This window comes from Pelmatolapia mariae, linkage group LG12 (assembly GCF_036321145.2).
Source record: "Pelmatolapia mariae isolate MD_Pm_ZW linkage group LG12, Pm_UMD_F_2, whole genome shotgun sequence".
Taxonomy (NCBI): Eukaryota; Metazoa; Chordata; class Actinopteri; order Cichliformes; family Cichlidae; genus Pelmatolapia; species Pelmatolapia mariae.
Window position 1 is genome coordinate 3,918,256 of NC_086237.1, and position 8,092 is coordinate 3,926,347.

At 41.3% G+C, this 8,092-nt stretch overlaps 1 pseudogene; it reads right to left on the bottom strand.

Moving 5' to 3' along the window:
* Window positions 1-751: 751 nt before the first annotated feature.
* On the bottom strand, window positions 752-3,342 carry LOC134638789 (granzyme K-like; annotated as a pseudogene).
* Window positions 3,343-8,092: the final 4,750 nt, after the last annotated feature.

Consider the following 8,092-nt stretch of genomic DNA (forward strand, 5'->3'; position numbering starts at 1 on the left):
ATTAACGATGATACTTTGAAAGGTACAGTTTGAAACTGCAGTACAATCAAAGAAAAAGAGAGCAAATGTGTATTTGTTATTAATGCCTCCAGCTTTATTAGAAAGTAGAAAAAGCAGCAAGTAGAAAAATATGTTTGTTTTTTTGGTTTTCAAGCAACAGAGTCGTAGTGCGAAATGAAAAAAAAAAAGTTAAAACTTTTTAAAAATCTTTTTCAACAATCCTGTCCACAAGCCTCATTTTCAGTTTCAGTTGGTTGTATATGAGCTGTTGAATCTGTCTGTTTGACAGTCTGAATAATCTCTCTGTTTTATTTTACATTCATGGCTTTTGTGTGAACATAAAAATTGCTTCTCCTGGTTTTACTGCAGCTGCACTCATCTGCAACAACCAGGAGCACTCATGTTTGGGAATTCTTTAAATTATTTGGAAAAATGATGATTAGATATAACCATGTATCTGTCTGGTTTGTGTGGTGAAAGATGGTAAAATTTCAAACAGTGTTTCCAATTTTTTTTTATAGTAGGTCTAAAATGTGGTCAGGAGGTCAGTCCACATTTATCTGCCATAAGATCATGTGGTGGACTAACCAAGTGCAGAACCTATAAAAAAAAGTATAGCAAGCTGGCAGAAACTAAAAAATCATAAACTGTAAGAGGAACGGTAAAATGATAAACTGAATAATGGTCTACAGAGACAACACTGACAGATGTAACATCAAATCATGCAGACTGATGCTGTGGTTTCACACATTTAGAATAACTTCATCGTAGTTTTGATCCAGTACAGCTGTCTCTCTGAGACAAACGAGTAGACTCCAGGTTTTTTAATGATACCACAACCTGCTCCAAAAGAAGTGACTCCAACCAGCGCTCCATCACACAACAGTGGCCCTCCTGAATCCCCCTGCAGCAAGAACAAACACATGACAGTGTTTCTTTGACTCACAGGTGTTGAGCTGAATGAACATTTCCTTCAAACAAGGAAAAATACATGGATTCTTCATACGTACCTGACAGGTATCAGCGACGTTTGTACCATCTGAACCAGCACATATCATGTGTTTGGTGATCTAAGGTCTGTGGTTGTAATAATCACGAGAGTTGCACTTCTGTCTGTCCACCACAGTCACATTGACAGACATGAGGACGTCTGATGTTTGGTTGTTTTCAGTTACTCCCCATCCAGCCACCAGACACCTGCTGCCAGCTGCTGGGTCTCTCACAGTGTTGCCAAACTCGAGCCACTGCACTGCCCTGGTTTTCAACACCGGTTTGTTAAGCTGTTAAAAAGTTAGTCTTGAATCACCATTCATTTATTTCTAATATTTTGCTTGGAAAATGTGAAATATGTGCAGCGATGTGCTGAAACATGTCTATACACACATGGAAGTACGTTTTATATGTAAAAATATGAAGATTATGTATTAGTTAAGTTAGCAAAACCTGACTTGGCTGTAGGAGGTAGAGCAGGTTATCTATTGGTTTGGTGTTTGATCCCTGGTCTTTCCAGTCTGCATGTCAGAAATCCTTTGGCAAGATACTGAACCCCACGACGCTCTTTGATGCATAAGTTAGAGTATGAGTGAATGTGTCAGTGTTACATAGAAAGCACTTAAGCATAGAAAAAAGTGTTTGGGTGAAAAACCATGTTGTGTAACGCTCTGAGTGCTCTGAGAGGGTAGAAAGGCGCTAAATAAGAAGCAGTGCATTTACATCATTTGGTATCAGACCCTGATATATCACCTTACCTTCAGCAACATGAGGTCATTGTCGTACTTTGCACAACAGTATTTAGGATGAGGAAAACTTTTCTCAACGAATCGGAGTTGCTTCGAATGTTCGTTGTTCTTTCTGGAGTGGGCTCCCAGGGTCACCCAATAACTCCTGTAAAAGAAAAAACACAATCTGGTGATGAAGGTTTACATATTTAAAAGGTTAGTGGATCTGTGGTTTCTCAAACAATAATCATGCTTCCTTATTATTGTGCATTACTACATGGGTTGGGTTATGGCTGTTACTGAGCTATAGGTGAATCTGCATGTTTTCTTCAAGCTGAATGAAGAAATTAAAATGTACATAAAATGTTTGATGTGTATGTAGCTGTGACATTTTTAAATGGCCTGTATTTGTATAGCGCTTTACTTAGTCCCTAAGGACCCCAAAGCGCTTTACACTACATTCAGTCATTCACCCATTCACACACTGGTGATGGCAAGCTACATTGTAGCCACAGCTGCCCTGGGGCGCCACCGGGCCCTCTGACCACCACCAGTAGGCAACGGGTGAAGTGTCTTGCCCAAGGACAAAACGACCGAGACTGTCGGAACCGGGGCTCGAACCAGCAACCTTCCGATTACAAGACAAACTGCCAACTCTTGAGCCACGATCGCCCCAAGTGAGTGCAACACTTTTTTTTGCTTGTTATTCCATCTTAAATGAAACTTTCTAGAACACCTCTGTACAGATATTGTACTTACAAGAGAGTGAAAAATCAGCTTTAAATATTCTATATTCATCCTCTCCTTTCAATGTAATTAGCTTTGCATGTATAATTATAGCAGTTTGTATTATTTGACCATTAAAAAGATTCTGGGGTTCCTGTATGTCACCTAACCTGGGAGGCATCCTTGCCAGATACTTGAACCACCTCGGCTGGATCCTTTGAATGTGGAAGAGTAGCAGCTGAGCTTCTCTCCAATGACTGAATGAATGACGCTTTCTCTACAGGAGAGGCCAGCCACCGTTTACAGAAAGCACATTTCTGCTGCTCTGTCCCTGATCTCATTCTTTCAGTAACTACCCAGAGCTCGTGACCACAGGTGAGGGTAGTGACCTCTGGGTAGTTACAGAAAGAATGAGTTTTTTCAAATAGTCTTTTAAAATAAATACTGCATTATTTTTTAAATTGAGGAAAATAAGACCTCAGATTCTTACCCAGTGCAGTGGGCAGCTGTCAGCACCCACTGTGGATGGATTAATGTCCCTCCACACAAAGATTTAGTCACACTTCTCACATAAGCCATGAAAGGCAGTGAGTATAGCTTGACTTCTTTCCCATTAATAATCTCAGAACCACGACCTAAAACAGAAACAAAATATCAGGACACATAAATCAGATGATGATCAAATGAAGAACAGACGAGTGAAACAAACACACTGCACCAACTGCTCTGTAACACTGAAGGATAATCAGCAGTGTGACTTTGCATTATGCTCGTTTACATGAAGATTAAAATTACCAGTAGGTAAATTAAGTTACAATAGAAAACATCACTCACCTGGCTGGATGATGAAGAGGAGCACACATGAGATGAAAAGACTGAAATTCTTCAGGCAGGACATTTCTTCTTCCCTTGTTTGATCAGATGCTGAATGCACTGAAACTCACTGTGATGCTCAGCTTTATATGTACAAAGGATGTGGTCTGAGCGTGGAAATGAATGAGTCAGCAAAGCGACACTCACTGAAACCTTCAAATCTATGGTCAGGAGTATCATTAATATCTACACCCCCTCCCCCAACTCCACCCCCTGTCAGAACAACCATATGTATTTAATTTGTGAAATATACTGGGGAATTTATAACTGGCACTATTTGCGTCTATTAGAGCTTTTTTTTTTTTTAATATTCTGTAACTTTGTAATATCTTGTATTATTTAAACTGCAGGAATGTCTTAAAGACATAAAGACCTGGATGGCTTTATGCTTCTTAATTCAGATCAAACTGAGGTTATTGTACTCGGCCCTGAAAATCTTAGAAATATGGTATCTAACCAGATTCTTACTCTGGATGGCATTACCTTGGCCTCCAGTAACACTGTGAGGAACCTTGGAGTCATTTTTGACCAGGACATGTCCTTCAACGCACATATTAAACAAATATGTAAGACTGCTTTCTTCCATTTGTGCAACATCTCTAAAATTAGAAATATCCTGTCTCAGAGTGATGCTGAAAAACTAGTTCATGCATTCATTACTTCCAGGCTGGACTACTGTAATTCATTATTATCAGGATGTCCTAAAAACTCCCTGAAAAGCCTTCAGCTGATCCAAAATGCTGCAGCAAGAGTCCTGACAGGGACTAGAAAGAGAGAGCAGATTTGGATTCAGGAGACGGACACTATCTCTACTTTTAAGATTAGGCTTCAAACTTTCCTTTTTGCTAAAGCATATAGTTAGGGCTGGACCAGGTGACCCTGAATCAGCGTTCCCTCTAAGCTGCGCACGTGCGCAATTGCGCACTGCTGGCACGGTCTCTGTGTATAGAAAATCTGCGTTGCGCACAAAAAAAATCTAACCTGAATTGAAATTAAAATTAAAACTTTAACAATTGTGTTTTGCAGTGTTAGTCAGTGAGTGGCTGGCTGCTCCCGTATGGGATTAGAACGATGCCACCTTATCCCATAGTCCAGCCAATCACGCGATTCACATTCGTATATATGCAGCTATTCAACGTGGTTGACAGGCTATGACAGCGTCCTTATGTGCTGACACCGGTGTTTTAGCTAGCAAAGCGGCGTGGCTGATGTGGAGTGAAGCCACATTAATGACAACGTGTACAACCATTGGAGATGTGAGCAGGACAGACGGAACAATTGACAGAAAACGTGTGGACTTTATACCAGTTTTTAAATTGTGTTGATCGGCCACGTAAAACCAGAGTTATGATAAAAAAAATATGCAATGTTTGGTTTTCTTCCTGAATACTGTCGTTGTTTATATTTACTGCGGGAAGAAACGGTAAAAACGGCGTTTTATAAGGAAAACGCTCGAAAGCCTGTGAGCAAAAACAAAACAACCCCCCCCCCCTTTCCTTGTACCATGTCGACCAATCAAAAAATGATATGGCAACATGGCATTTAGTTGTTTAGGAAGTTTTAGGAGTGACGGCGGTGTTTTGAGATGTGAGAGATTTGCGACGTTTAGCACAAATCTTGTGTAGTTAGTGTGTAGTTAGTGTGTAGTGTAGTCAATAGTTTTGTTGTGTGTGTCAGAACAATGAGGCGACTGCTGAATGTTACAGGTGTTACAGGAGTGATACATGTCCTGTTGTCAGGCCTGCAGGTATCAGGCTGTTGTTCTCCTTTATCTCATAGTGGACAGAAATTATTTTTTGGAGTGGCACAAATAATTTGTGTGGCATCAAATTTGATGCAGAACAGCTGATTGTTCTGTAAATAGTTTGAAATGTTTATTTAAAAACGCCTTGGCTGCATTTAAAAAAAAATAGCTGCAAAAAAATTTGTTGTTTGCCAAACTGAGTTACTTTTTTGAAGAAGTAACTAAATAATTAATTGCCCAACATTGGACATTATATACTATATTTTGCAGACAGAGAGCTACAGGACTCTCTCCCAGACCACAGAGTCATAATACATGTCAGAGCTTTCTTTTTAAAAAATAAAGAAAGAAAGTTGTGTTTTTAAAATTGGAGTTCAAGTTATTTTTACTTCCAATAGTGTTAACATCCTACACAGGTCATGAACAAGATTTTTTTTTAAATTTTCATTGTAAGTGGGCTAAAGCTGTTAATTAAAAGTAGTCTAACATAAATGTAAATGCTGTAATTTGATTATTTTAATAAACCATGTAACTTGGATGGATTCGATGCTGGCGTGACCACAGTGCACACGTCTGATGTCGCTCACAGTGGTCCAAGGGACCGCTCAGGGAGTTTGTGTGTTCGCTCAGACACATGAAAAATTAGAGGGAACATTGCCCTGAATCCTCCCTTAGTTATGCTGCAATAGACGTAGGTTGCTGGGGGATTCCCATGATGCATTGAGTTTTTCCTTTCCAGTCACCTTTCTCACTCACTATGTGTTAACAGACCTCTCTGCATTGAATCATACTTGTTATTAATCTCTGTCTCTCTTCCACAGCATGTCTTTATTGTCATGATCCTGGGTCCTTTTGACCCAGCATTTTGTGTTTTCTATTATTGTAATTTTGGTTCTGTTCTTCCTCTGTTAGTGTTCATTCTTTTCTGCCTGTGTATCCCTGTGTTTAGTCTGCGTTTTTGAGTCTGTGTCATTACGTGTATGTGTTTCCTGTTTTACTTTGAAGGTCTCTGTCTTATCTCAGTGTGTTCAGTTTACTTTTCCCCTGTCTCGTCAGGTCGGATTAGTCCCAGCTGTGCCCTCCTTTTGTGTCTCATTCCCTCGTTATCCTTCTGTGTATTTAAACCTCGTGTCTGCCTCTGTTAGTTGCTGGTTCGTCTGTGTTGTTCCCCTCGGTCTCCCTGCGTCTCTCCGTCCGTCTTCCTGTGGATTTTCCTGTGCCTCCCTGCACCTACGTTTCTGGTTTGTTTTGTTAGTTTGCCCAGTTTAGGTTTCCCAGTTTCATGTTCACCCGCCTCTATTGTTTGTATCTACTCCGGTTCAATAAATACTCACCTGCACCAGAGCTGCCGCATTTTGGGTCCTATCTTCAATTCCACACGTCTGCCACACCGGACGTGACATTTATCCTGTCTTCCTTCTCTCACCCCAACCGGTTGCAGCAGATGGCCCCGCTCCTCCCTGAGCCTGGTTCTGCTGGAGGTTTCTTCCTGTTAAAAGGGAGTTTTTCCTTCCCACTGTCGCCAAAGTGCTTGCTCATAGGGGGTCATATGATTGTTTGAGTTTTCTCTGTTCTCTTTGAATTAATATACAGTCTTTGCCTTACAATATAGACAAGTGCCTTGAGGCTGTCAAGGTCTGCGCTGGCAGACTGTGTGGAGTGGTGAGTGGACCCAAACGCACACAGTTGAGACGGAACTGAACTTAAACTAAAACGAGCCTTTTTTGACGGCTGAACATGGTGCAGAAAACAGACGGTAAACAAAGAACAAGCTAAAAAAACAACTAAATCCGAAATACCTGAAACCTGAAAACATGATGACCAGAGAACCTGAGACATGAAACATGAAACCTGAACATGACATAGACATAGACCCAGTGCTAAGACAGATGCGACTGTTGTTGTGATTTGATGCTATATATTATATTTGAAATGAAATTAATTTTAATTAAACATACTGCTCAAAAAACTGTAAGTAAATTTTTGAAGGGTCTGACATTCTGATACCTAATGGCTCATCCTTGTCCTCCTTGGAAATGCCTCCTAAGACCATCACTTACAGATACTGGACCTGCTGAATGCTTAAAGACTACTACAACCCTGTTTAGCTCTTCTAGAGTAGCTACCTGGGCTACCTGTGCAACCTCTGTAGAGTCAAGGTATGGCCTTGTGCTACCAATAGTGAGACAGGTCTACCAAATTCCAAAACCAGTTTAAAAAAGTGTTCTTTTAATTATTGAGCAGTATCAGAATCAGAATCAGAATCAGAAAGGGTTTTATTGCCAAATGTTAAGCAGGTTTACAACATTAGGAAATTGCTGCGGTACTTAGTGCAAACATACTGTCATATAACTCTAAAATAGACATAAAAATAAGAATTAAAGAATTAAAAGTGCTAAGTAGATGGATATATACATGAGTGCAGGTGGTGATCAGTGCCAAACATGAGATGATGCAGTGAACACAGCGTAGGGTCATGTATTAGTGGTGGGAACAGTCATATGGTTATTGTTCATGAGTCCAACAGCAGAGGGGAAGAAACTGTTCTTATGGCGAGACGTTCTGGTGCGAATGGACCGGAGCCTCCTGCCTGAGGGGAGCAGGTCAAACAGACTGTGTCCAGTGTGAGAAGGGTCAGCTGTGATCCGAGCTGCCCGCCCCAGTGTCCTTGAGGTGTACAGGTCCTGCAGAGATGGGAGTCTGCAGCCAATCACCTTCTCAGCAGAGCGCACAACACGCTGCAGTCTCTGTTTGTCCCTGATAGTGGCTCCAGCGTACCACACGGTGATGGAGGAGGTGAGGATGGACTCGATGATTGCGGTGTAGAATTGCATCATCGTCCGTGTTGGCAGGTTGAATTTCTTCAGCTGCCTCAGGAAGTACATCCTCTGCTGGGCTTTCTTTATGACGGAGGTGATGGTGGGCTCCCACTTCAGGTCCTGGGTGATGGTGGTACCCAGGAAGCGGAATGAGTCCACAGAGGTGATGAGGGTGTCAGTCAGGATGATGGGGGGGAGTGGGGCTGTGTGCT